Genomic DNA, 12,680 nt, shown 5'->3' on the forward strand with positions numbered 1-12,680 from the left:
ATATATGCCATATCCAGTTTCCCCCATTATTAACATCTTAATTTAATATAATACATTTGTTATAATTAAAATGAACTAATATTTATATATAATTACTAACTAAATCCATGGTTTATTCAGATTTCCTTAGCTTTTACCTCATGTTCTGTTTCTGTGCCAAAAGTCCACATAGGATAGTATGCAACATTTACCTGTCCTGTTTCCTTAGGCTCCTCTTGACTGTGACAGCTTCTCAGGCTTTCCTTGTTTTGGATGACCTTGACAATTTTGAAGAGTGCTAATCAGCATTCTACAGAATGCTCCTCTTTTGGAATTTATCTGATAGCCACCCCTGCTCCCGCCCCACCCTGTGATTAGATTGATACAGAATTTTTGGAGGAAGATCACAGAGATAAAATACTTTTTTTGTTACATCATATCAAGGCTATGTACTATCAATATGATTAATGACTGTAGATCTTGACCATATTCTGACTGATAGAACTGGTCATGTTTCTCCACTATGAGGTCATCCTTTCTCTCCCTTTCCACACTAGGCAAAACTATATTCTAATAGGCATTTGTATTTAATTTACTTATGTATTTGAATTTATTCCTGGCATCTTATTTTTTCTGTTTATTCTCTTGATTTTCTTCTTTTTATACTATTCTTGCTTTCTATTTATGGATATCTTCTATTTCCTTTACTTTCCTGTGATAATTATTCTTAAATGTTTATGGCATATACCCATGTATACATTTTTAAGAAAATATTTTATTCATTATATCTAACTTCTTGCCAAAAAAATTACGATAATTAATGCCTTAAAGTGTCTTTTTTCCAGAATTTTCTATACATACATATGTCTATATAATTTAGCATAACAAATTATACCTTTTTCAAATCAAATTTTGTATGTATAATTTATATCCAATTCCGTATCTTATATGTACAGTTTAATGAGTTTTGCAAAATGTAGAGTTAGTTGTATAACCACAACTGCCAAGATACTGAATTGAACATTTTCATCACCCAAAAGATTCCGTTTGGTCCCTTCACCCCACACCCAGACCCAGGCAACCACTGATGTGCCTTCTATCACTGTAGTTTTGCCTTTTCAAGAATTTGCTTTAAATGGCATCATAGAATATGTACTATTTTGTATCTTCTTTCTTTCACTTAGCACAATAATTTTGACATTCATTTATATTGTGATTATCAGCAGTTCATTCCTCTTTTTTTTTCTTTTTCTGGGTAGTATTCCACTGTGTGGATAAGTCACAGTTTTTTTTATCCATTCACCAGTCAATGGGCATTTAAATTGCTCACGTTTGGGATTATTATGAAGATACCTGCTATGAGCACCCAATAAAGACTTTATATGGACATTTGTATCCCTTTCTCTTTGATACCTACGGAGTGGTGGCTTTTCTGGCTACCAAAACTGTGCTTTAAGAAGTAGTCAAGCTATTTCCCAAAATGGTTGTATCACTTTACATTCTCATCTGTAATATATGACAGGTCTCGCTGCTGTGCATACATACCAGCACGTGTTATTGCCATTCTTTACGATTTTATCCATTCTAGTAGGCACAAACTGGTATCTCATTGTGGTTTTTATTTGCACTTTCCTATGTCTAATTAACTAGTTGGGGCTTATTTGTTACTTGGATCTCTTGTATATATCACTTACATCTTCCTTTTGTGAAGATGTGTATCCAAATTTTTTGCTACGTTTTAATCTGTTTATCTTCTCAATATTGATACGTAAGAGTTCCTTATATATTATGAATAAAAGCTCCTTTTCAGATACATATATTAAAATATTTCCCTAAATTATAATGGAGTTTTATTTTCTTTGCAGCACTTTTAATGAGAAAATGTTTTTCAATTTTATATAGCCCTAGTAATAAATTTTGTTTTACAATGGTTTTGCTTTTTATGCTTGCTTAAGAAATCCTTCATTTACCACATATTAGAGTGATTATCTTCCATGTTTTCCTTTAGGATTTTAACAGTTTTAGCACTTATGTGTAGATCTAAGATCTATTTCACGATAATTTTTTGTTTATTTTATTTATTTATTTATTTATTTATTTTTTAAATATTGGAATTGTTGTTTATTTGGATCTTGGCAATATTCCATATTTTTATGAGAAATACACGTTTTTTTAGAAAAATAACATGAAGCAAAACAACATTAAAAAGCGTTCTAACTATGTGGCTATTATCCCAAAACACATGAGATAAAATAATCAATTTTAGTGATTTTTTCTTTTCCCTAATTGTTCAGTATTTTCTAAAATATTTATATTAATTTTATATGTTGAATATCAACATTTATGTCTCTCTAGAAATATATTTTAAGTTATAAAATTAGAATTTATGAATTTTAAGTTAATTTTCATTTTACTTAATTTTGTAATACCTTTCCGTAAAGGTAATTATTCCTAAAAATGAAATTGATATTCCTATTTTTCCCCAAATACAAGTGCCATAATTGCCCTCTAGATATTTTAACTAATTTTCACACCCAACTGCAGTTTGTAAGGTGTCTCTTTCTTTACCCTTGCTAACAGTGTGCTTTATCATCAACATAATAACTTCAGTTTTGAAAAAAAATACGATGTATACACCCCACTTCATAATCCTTTCTGAATCATCACACAAAGTATAAATTATAGCATAATGGTGATTACATTTTAGGGAAAAAACATTTTAATGCATGTTTTTAAAGTATACTGCCTCCATTAATAACAAATATTGTAATTAATTTTAATACTAAGGGTATTATAAACAAAACATGTAAGTATATGTGTGCATATGCATTTGCACATTTGTATAGAATATACAAACTATAATGTTTATTGCTGCTTGCATTTGAGGTGAACTCTTCTTGAATTTCATTAAAGTTATATACAGATTTTTGTATGGATTTCTTTTTACTGGGATTTAACTTTGGTAAACTATTGGAAAACTCAAATAACTTGTTCAAGCGGAAATCTTGCTTTTTGTTGTGAAAATGGCCTTTATCAAATATTATTTTATCAACAAGACAATGCTGTTACATCAAATAGGAGTTCCTCCTCTTCATGTGGTATTGCTGAAGATCAAAAAGATAGGGGTCTCATCTTAGTTCACACCTAACATGCACTAGAACTTTCACTGGACTATAAAACCCAAAATTTCATTTGCCCTGTTCCACCACAGTGAGAGTAGAGCCATTGTTTTCTTCACCATTGTATTCTAGGTCACTAGAAAAGTAAACTCTGAAGCTTTTATATATGTAGATATACAGATATATAATACATCTATCTATATCTATAGTATATGATCTATAGAGAGTATATACTATATACCTAAGTAGATCTGTACCCATCACTTTTTTCATTTATTAACTAGAACATTTCTATAAAACTTCATCTAATTTGCTATATACCTTAGATCTTTATACATACACACATACACATTTCTTTTCACTTTTGCCTTTTTAAATATTGTTCTTGCCTTTTTTCACTTTTATTGTCTAAATCCCCTTTTTTTTTTATGAAATTTATTGACAAATTGGTTTCCATACAACACCCAGTGCTCATCCCAAAAGGTGCCCTCCTCAATACCCATCACCCACCCTCTCCTCCCTCCCACCCCCCATCAACCCTCAGTTTGTTCTCAGTTTTTAACAGTCTCTTATGCTTTGGCTCTCTCCCATTCTAACCTCTTTTTTTTTTTTCCTTCCCCTCCCCCATGGGTTCCTGTTAAGTTTCTCAGGATCCACATAAGAGTGAAACCATATGGTATCTGTCTTTCTCTGTATGGCTTATTTCACTTAGCATCACACTCTCCAGTTCCATCCACGTTGCTACAAAAGGCCATATTTCATTTTTTCTCATTGCCACATAATATTCCATTGTGTATATAAACCACAATTTCTTTATCCATTCATCAGTTGATGGACATTTAGGCTCTTTCCATAATTTGGCTATTGTTGAGAGTGCTGCTAGGAACATTGGGGTACAAGTGGCCCTATGCATCAGTGCTCCTGTATCCCTTGGATAAATTCCTAGCAGTGCTATTGCTGGGTCATAGGGTAGGTCTATTTTTAATTTTCTGAGGAACCTCCACACTGCTTTCCAGAGCGGCTGCACCAATTTGCATTCCCACCAACAGTGCAAGAGGGTTCCCGTTTCTCCACATCCTCTCCCGCATCTATAGTCTCCTGATTTGTTCATTTTGGCCACTCTGACTGGCGTGAGGTGATACCTGAGTGTGGTTTTGATTTGTTTTTCCCTGATAAGGAGCGACGCTGAACATCTTTTCATGTGCCTGTTGGCCATCTGGATGTCTTCTTTAGAGAAGTGTCTATTCATGTTTTCTGCCCATTTCTTCACTGGGTTATTTGTTTTTTGGGTGTGGAGTTTGGTGAGCTCTTTATAGATTTTGGATACTAGCCCTTTGTCCGATATGTCATTTGCGAATATCTTTTCCCATTCCGTTGGTTGCCTTTTAGTTTTGTTGGTTGTTTCCTTTGCTGTGCAGAAGCTTTTTATCTTCATAAGGTCCCAGTAATTCACTTTTGCTTTTAATTCCCTTGCCTTTGGGGATGTGTCGAGTAAGAGATTGCTACGGCTGAGGTCAGAGAGGTCTTTTCCTGCTTTCTCCTCTAAGGTTTTGATGGTTTCCTGTCTCACATTTAGGTCCTTTATCCATTTTGAGTTTATTTTTGTGAATGGTGTGAGAAAGTGGTCTAGTTTCAACCTTCTGCATGTTGCTGTCCAGTTCTCCCAGCACCATTTGTTAAAGAGGCTGTCTTTTTTCCATTGGATGTTCTTTCCTGCTTTGTCAAAGATGAGTTGGCCATACGTTTGTGGGTCTAGTTCTGGGGTTTCTATTCTATTCCATTGGTCTATGTGTCTGTTTTGGTGCCAATACCATGCTGTCTTGATGATGACAGCTTTGTAGTAGAGGCTAAAGTCTGGGATTGTGATGCCTCCTGCTTTGGTCTTCTTCTTCAAAATTCCTTTGGCTATTCGGGGCCTTTTGTGGTTCCATATGAATTTTAGGATTGCTTGTTCTAGTTTCGAGGAGAATGCTGGTGCAATTTTGATTGGGATTGCATTGAATGTGTAGATAGCTTTGGGTAGTATTGACATTTTGACAATATTTCTTCTTCCAATCCATGAGCAGGGAATGTCTTTCCATTTCTTTAAATCTTCTTCAATTTCCTTCATAAGCTTTCTATAGTTTTCAGCATACAGATCCTTTACATCTTTGGTTAGATTTATTCCTAGGTATTTTATGCTTCTTGGTGCAATTGTGAATGGGATCAGTTTCTTTATTTGTCTTTCTGTTGCTTCACTGTTAGTGTATAAGAATGCAACTGATTTCTGTACATTGATTTTGTATCCTGCAACTTTGCTGAATTCCTGTATCAGTTCTAGCAGACTTTTGGTGGAGCCTATCGGATTTTCCATGTATAATATCATGTCATCTGCAAAAAGCGAAAGCTTGACTTCATCTTTGCCAATTTTGATGCCTTTGATTTCCTTTTGTTGTCTGATTGCTGATGCTAGAACTTCCAGCACTATGTTAAACAGCAACGGTGAGAGTGGGCATCCTTGTCGTGTTCCTGATCTCAGGGAAAAAGCTCTCAGTTTTTCCCCATTGAGGATGATGTTAGCTGTGGGCTTTTCATAAATGGCTTTTATGATCTTTAAGTATGTTCCTTCTATCCCGACTTTCTCAAGGGTTTTTAGTAAGAAAGGGTGCTGGATTTTGTCAAAGGCCTTTTCTGCATCGATTGACAGGATCATATGGTTCTTCTCTTTTTTTTTGTTAATGTGATGTATCACGTTGATTGATTTGCGAATGTTGAACCAGCCCTGCATCCCAGGAATGAATCCCACTTGATCATGGTGAATAATTCTTTTTATATGCTGTTGAATTCGATTTGCTAGTACCTTATTGAGAATTTTTGCATCCATATTCATCAGGGATATTGGCCTGTAGTTCTCTTTTTTTACTGGGTCTCTGTCTGGTTTAGGAATCAAAGTAATACTGGCTTCATAGAATGAGTCTGGAAGTTTTCCTTCCCTTTCTATTTCTTGGAATAGCTTGAGAAGGATAGGTATTATCTCTGCTTTAAACGTCTGGTAGAACTCCCCTGGGAAGCCATCTGGTCCTGGACTCTTATTTGTTGGGAGATTTTTGATAACCGATTCAATTTCTTCACTGGTTATGGGTCTGTTCAAGCTTTCTATTTCCTCCTGATTGAGTTTTGGAAGCGTGTAGGTGTTCAGGAATTTGTCCATTTCTTCCAGGTTGTCCAATTTGTTGGCATATAAGTTTTCATAGTATTCCCTGATAATTGTTTGTATCTCTGAGGATTGGTTGTAATAATTCCATTTTCATTCATGATTTTATCTATTTGGGTCATCTCCCTTTTCTTTTTGAGAAGCCTGGCTAGAGGTTTGTCAATTTTGTTTATTTTTTCAAAAAACCAACTCTTGGTTTCGTTGATCTGCTCTACAGTTTTTTTAGTTTCTATATTGTTTATTTCTGCTCTGATCTTTATTATTTCTCTTCTTCTGCTGGGCTTAGGCTGCCTTTGCTGTTCTGCTTCTAGTTCCTTTAGGTGTGCTGTTAGATTTTGTATTTGGGATTTTTCTTGTTTCTTGAGATAGGCCTGGATTGCAATGTATTTTCCTCTCAGGACTGCCTTTGCTGCGTCCCAAAGCGTTTGGATTGTTGTATTTTCATTTTCGTTTGTTTCCATATATTTTTTAATTTCTTCTCTAATTGTCTGGTTGACCCACTCATTCGTTAGTAGGGTGTTCTTTAACCTCCATGCTTTTGGAGGTTTTCCAGACTTTTTTCTGTGGTTGATTTCAAGCTTCATAGCATTGTGGTCTGAAAGTAAGCATGGTATAATTTCAATTCTTGTAAACTTATGAAGGGCTGTTTTGTGACCCAGTATATGATCTATCTTGGAGAATGTTCCATGTGCACTCGAGAAGAAAGTATATTCTGTTGCTTTGGGATGCAGAGTTCTAAATATATCTGTCAAGTCCATCTGATCCAATGTCTCATTCAGGGCCCTTGTTTCTTTATTGACCGTGTGTCTAGATGATCTATCCATTTCTGTAAGTGGGGTGTTAAAGTCCCCTGCAATTACCACATTCTTATCAATAAGGTTGCTTATGTTTATGAGTAATTGTTTTATATATTTGGGGGCTCCGGTATTCGGCGCATAGACATTTATAATTGTTAGCTCTTCCTGATGGATAGACCCTGTAACTATTATATAATGTCCTTCTTCATCTCTGGTTGCAGCCTTTAATTTAAAGTCTAGTTTGTCTGATATAAGTATGGCTACTCCAGCTTTCTTTTGGCTTCCAGTCGCATGATAAATAGTTCTCCATCCCCTCACTCTCAATCTAAAGGTGTCCTCAGGTTTAAAATGAGTCTCTTATAGACAGCAAATAGATGGGTCTTGTTTTTTTATCCATTCTGATACCCTATGTCTTTTGGTTGGCGCATTTAATCCATTTACATTCAGTGTTATTATAGAAAGATACGGGTTTAGAGTCATTGTGATGTCTGTATGTTTTATGCTTATAGTGATGTCTCTGGGACTTTGTCTCACAGGGTCCCCCTTAGGATCTCTTGTAGGGCTGGTTTAGTGGTGACAAATTCCTTCAGTTTTTGTTTGTTTGGGAAGACCTTTATGTCTCCTTCTATTCTAAATGACAGACTTGCTGGATAAAGGATTCTTGGCTGCATATTTTTTCTGTCTAGCACCCTGAAAATCTCGTGCCAATTCTTTCTGGCCTGCCAAGTTTCAAAAGAGAGATCAGTCACGAGTCTTATAGGTCTCCCTTTATATGTGAGGGCACGTTTACCCCTTGCTGCTTTCAGAATTTTCTCTTTATCCTTGTATTTTGCCAGTTTCACTATGATATGTCGTGCAGAAGGTCGATTCAAGTTACGTCTGAAGGGAGTTCTCTGTGCCTCTTGGATTTCAATGCCTTTTTCCTTCCCCAGTTCAGGGAAGTTCTCAGCTATGATTTCTTCAAGGACCCCTTCAGCACCTTTCCCTCTCTCTTCCTCCTCTGGGATACCAATTATGCGTATATTATTTCTTTTTAGTGTATCACTTAGTTCTCTAATTTTCCCCTCATACTCCTGGATTTTTTTATCTCTCTTTTTCTCAGCTTCCTCTTTTTCCATAACTTTATCTTCTAGTTCACCTATTCTCTCCTCTGCCTCTTCAAGCCGAGCTGTGGTGGTTTCCATTTTGTTATGCATTTCGTTTAAAGCGTTTTTCAGCTCCTCGTGACTGTTCCTTAGTCCCTTGATCTCTGTAGCAAGAGATTCTCTGCTGTCCTGTATACTGTTTTCAAGCCCAGCGATTAATTTTATGACTATTATTCTAAATTCACTTTCTGTTATATTATTTAAGTCCTTTTTGAACAGCTCATTAGCTGTTGTTATTTCCTGGAGATTCTTCTGAGGGGAATTCTTCTGCTTGGTCATTTTGGATAGTCCCTGGCGTGGTGAGGACCTGCAGGGCACTTCCCCTGTGCTGTGGTGTATAACTGGAGTTGGTGGGCGGGGCCGCAGTCAGACCTGATGTCTGCCCCCAGCCCACTGCTGGGGCCACAGTCAGACTGGTGTGTGCCTTCTCTTCCCCTCTCCTAGGGGTGGGATTCACTGTGGGGTGGTGTGGCTCCTCTGGGCTACTTGCACCCTGCCAGGCTTGTGATGCTGGGGATCTGGCGTATTAGCTGGGGTGGGTAGGCAAGGTGCTCGGGGGCAGGAGGGGCAGGCTTAGATCGCTTCTCCTTAGGTGATCCACTTCAGGAGGGGCCCTGTGGCAGCGGGAGGGAGTCAGATCCGCTGCCGGAGGTTTGGCTCCGCAGAAGGGCAGAGTTGGGTGTTTGCGCGGAGCGAGCAAGTTCCCTGGCAGGAACCGGTTCCCTTTGGGATTTCGGCTGGGGGATGGACGGGGGAAATGGCGCTGGCGAGCGCCTTTGTTCCCCACCAAACTGAGCTCTGTTGTCAGGGGGCTCAGCAGCTCTCCCTCCCTTTGTCCTCCAGCCTTCCCGCTTTCCGAGCAGAGCTGTTAACTTATGACCTCCCAGACGCTAAGACGCGCTTGTTGTGGGAACACAGTCCGTCAGGCCCCTCCGCTTTTGCAAGCCAGACTCGGGGGCTCTGCTTGGCCGGCCAGCCGCTCCTCCGCCCCTGCTCCCTCCCGCCAGTCCGTGGAGCGCGCACCGCCTCGCCGCCCTTCCTACCCTCTTCTGTGGGCCTCTCGTCTGCGTTTGGCTCCGGCGACTCCGTTCTGGTAATCCTCTGGCGGTTTTCTGGGTTATTTAGGCAGGTGTAGATGGAATCTAAGTGATCAGCAGGACGTGCGGTGAGCCCAGCGTCCTCCTAAGCCGCCATCTAGAAGATTCTGACTTTAAATAACCTAAGTAAATCCCTCTCCCCAATGCTTGCACCTCACACTAATGACAGCTTGAAATTTTATTTTTTTCTCTTCCACATTTACATACTTAATTTTCATGCACTAAAGAAACAAAGACAAGGAATAACTAAGATATGGAGAACATAGCCATAACAGAGTAATGATATAAATAAAGCTTTCTACAGACAATCAGCAACACAGAATCTCCAGAGGACCTAAATAAGTAACTCTACTTTATAATCCAGAAAGAAAAAGTTACTCAGATACAGTTAATATTTTTAGGACCTATTTATAACATAATGGCCACTGAGGTAAAACAATATAAAATGAAACAAAAATCAGAAATCAATGTAATGCCGTCTTACAAATGCCCATAAATGCTTACTGTCATAATAATTAATCCTACAGATAGGATAGTGTAGCACATTTCAATCTTCTTGTTAAAGAAGATTGGTGTAAGTCAAGAGGCTTATATCTGTCATATATAACTTGGCCATGGGGTCGATCCACCTACCCCTTCCCCCAAAGAGCAAAAATTAACTTTAGCTGATTGTGTTGATAATTCTGGCTAACTGATGTGGAATGCCCCCAAAACTCCTATATTGTAGGTTTAACACAGAGTCTGTGATGGGGTGGGGGGTGCGGGAAATGCCACTATTTCTGTTTTTTTAATCTAAAAGAATAAAAAAGTGATGCGATCGTACTGGAGATTAATGGTGGCTGTTCCAGGAAGGTGTTTGGAGCCTCCTGACATTTCTTGTCACTGGTATTAAGAAAATGGACTAGAGTGGATTCATACTTTATAATCTGTTCCTTTGGTAGCACATCAGCACTTGACACTGCCTCACAAGCACTTAACCGAATCATAAGGTGGCCTCGTGATAAGCTGCTTCTGTTTCTTACCTTCTCTGCAGTAGAAGAATGGCTCTGGAGTTTCATACTTGTGGCTTTAAAATATTTTATATTTCTGTGGAGCATTACAATTCTGGTCACTGCTATGATGTATGTCGGTTTTCAGGAGAAAATTAATGCAAGTCAGTGCAAGCTAATGCACATGCAATCGATGCCTTGCAAAGCTTTTAATCACACTTTCTTCCTGTACTGATCAATTGCTAATGAAGGTATCCAATTACTTTCCTCAGAGTGTGTTTGGGAATAGCATTAAGTGAAGAGATCTTGATATGGCCACCTGTTTATAACTGTGCATTATTCATGAGACCTTTCCTGTGCGCCTCAAATGCTGCAGCAGCAGAGATCCCCCTTAAAGTGTGGCTGGGTTGGCATGGGTCACACTGAAGTAGAGAATCTGTGTGTGCAATGGAAGAATGCAGTGTCTTCTGCAAAAGGCAATGTGAGGACATAGAAATATATTTAATAATTTAAGATCCAGGACAAAAGCAGACATTTAGAGATAATTCTTAGTAACTTTCGGTGTATATTAAAGAAAAGAAATCAACACATCTACTTTCATCAAGCTATTGCAAGAGTCTAGCTTGACATAAATGTGTCAGTGCTTCACCTTGATCTAACGAAGTTTCAGTCAGTTGAGAAAACAAATACTTTTGTTCACCAGAACTACTTACCATGATTGATGGAGCTATTAAAAAGAAATATGTATTTAGCAAACAAAGATAGCTCTTCCAAATACCGAAAGATCATGATACACCCATTGATCAAAACAGCACTCTTACTTCACAGTGCACTATTTTATGAGTTTATAGTAGTTTCCTTCCAAATCAATTGTTGTTTAGGATTCTGGAGATATTTGTACTGAGCAAAAGTGCAAGTTAATGCAGAGTTGGAAACTACTGCCCATAATATCCCTATGGCTAACAAAGAGTCAATGATGCCATTATAATGGGATATTATATTAGACTGCTCTTCCCTTGATTGCACTGCTGTATAACAATACTTCTAGGTCTAAATGCTAGAGAATGTGATCTTGCTATAATGACATGGATATTTTATTTTTTATTTTTTTAAGATATGGACCACTGCATAGGAATGTAGGGAAGAAGTTTGGGACATCACTTCAGTGTAACACAAAGGTTCTTATTTTTCTTAGTTAAAGGAGACAAAATATGATCTGACTAATCCTTACTACTTTATGACTATCTGAACCAGCCTCTTCTATCTTGTTGTTTATCATTCATTGATTATTGGCCTTACTTGTTTTGTTACAGATGGCCCATCTCCTTCTTCACCCGTGTTCCAATTGATGGAAAGAAGTTAAAAAGAATAGAATTTAGTTACATGACCAGCCTTCACTGGAAAAAGAGGTTGTAGATGTAATATTTATTTGAGAAGTCCATGTGTTTAGCTAAGAACAGGAAGGCTATTACCATAGAAGAAGGAGAGAAGAAGGGGAGATAAATGTTGGGGAGCTAACAGTCACTTTTTACATACTTAGAGTCCTCTTAACAATGAGAAAAGAAAGCTTTATCTCATCTAAAGCTTACACTTTGCAGTAATTTTATGCATAGTTATCATTGCCATGCCTTGAGCTGTCTCCAGTTTTGGTCCGCAGAATGACAGTGCAGGGACGATTCAGAAAGGAGGCTCTTCCTCGGGCTGGGCTGTGCCAGCAAAAAACTAATTTTCTGAACAGAGGATTCAAACAATTAGGAATTGAAGCAAGAGGGAGGAACTGGGCTGAAACTAGTGAAAATGTTGTTTATCCTACTCACATGCATACTGTTAGTGTGAGGTCAAAGGCTAAGTCCTATGATTGTATCACATTATCACCTGTAGTAACATTACATCTAATAATCTGAGTTACAGTATACACTAACTCTAATTATTTTATGTCTTTTTCATGATCTGTTGAGCTAGATGATAACTTTTAGAGGTCAAACAGTCTGTATTTTACTTTGTATCTAAGTATTTTTTTGTACCGAATTACATAACCTGGCAACCTGGCTTTTGGCATGTATAAGACAAGCTATGCTGTAAGAAATTTAACACAAAGAGAAGATTAGATTCTATTTTGCATATTTTAAGGTATTATTTGCTATTAATTCAAGTATTTTTTGCCCTGAATTGTGCCCTTTTCCTCATCTTACCTCTGACTTTCCATTCAGGTAGAAAACTGATTTCTTCTTTCATTTTGTGAAAAAGTATGATTTATTGGTTAAGTGTTATTTTTTGTTACTTATTTATTTATTTACTTACTTTTATTTAAGTATAGTAAACATACAATGTTATATTGGTTTCAGGTGTAAAATATAATGA

This window comes from Prionailurus bengalensis, chromosome C1, assembly GCF_016509475.1.
Source record: "Prionailurus bengalensis isolate Pbe53 chromosome C1, Fcat_Pben_1.1_paternal_pri, whole genome shotgun sequence".
Lineage (NCBI taxonomy): Eukaryota > Metazoa > Chordata > Mammalia > Carnivora > Felidae > Prionailurus > Prionailurus bengalensis.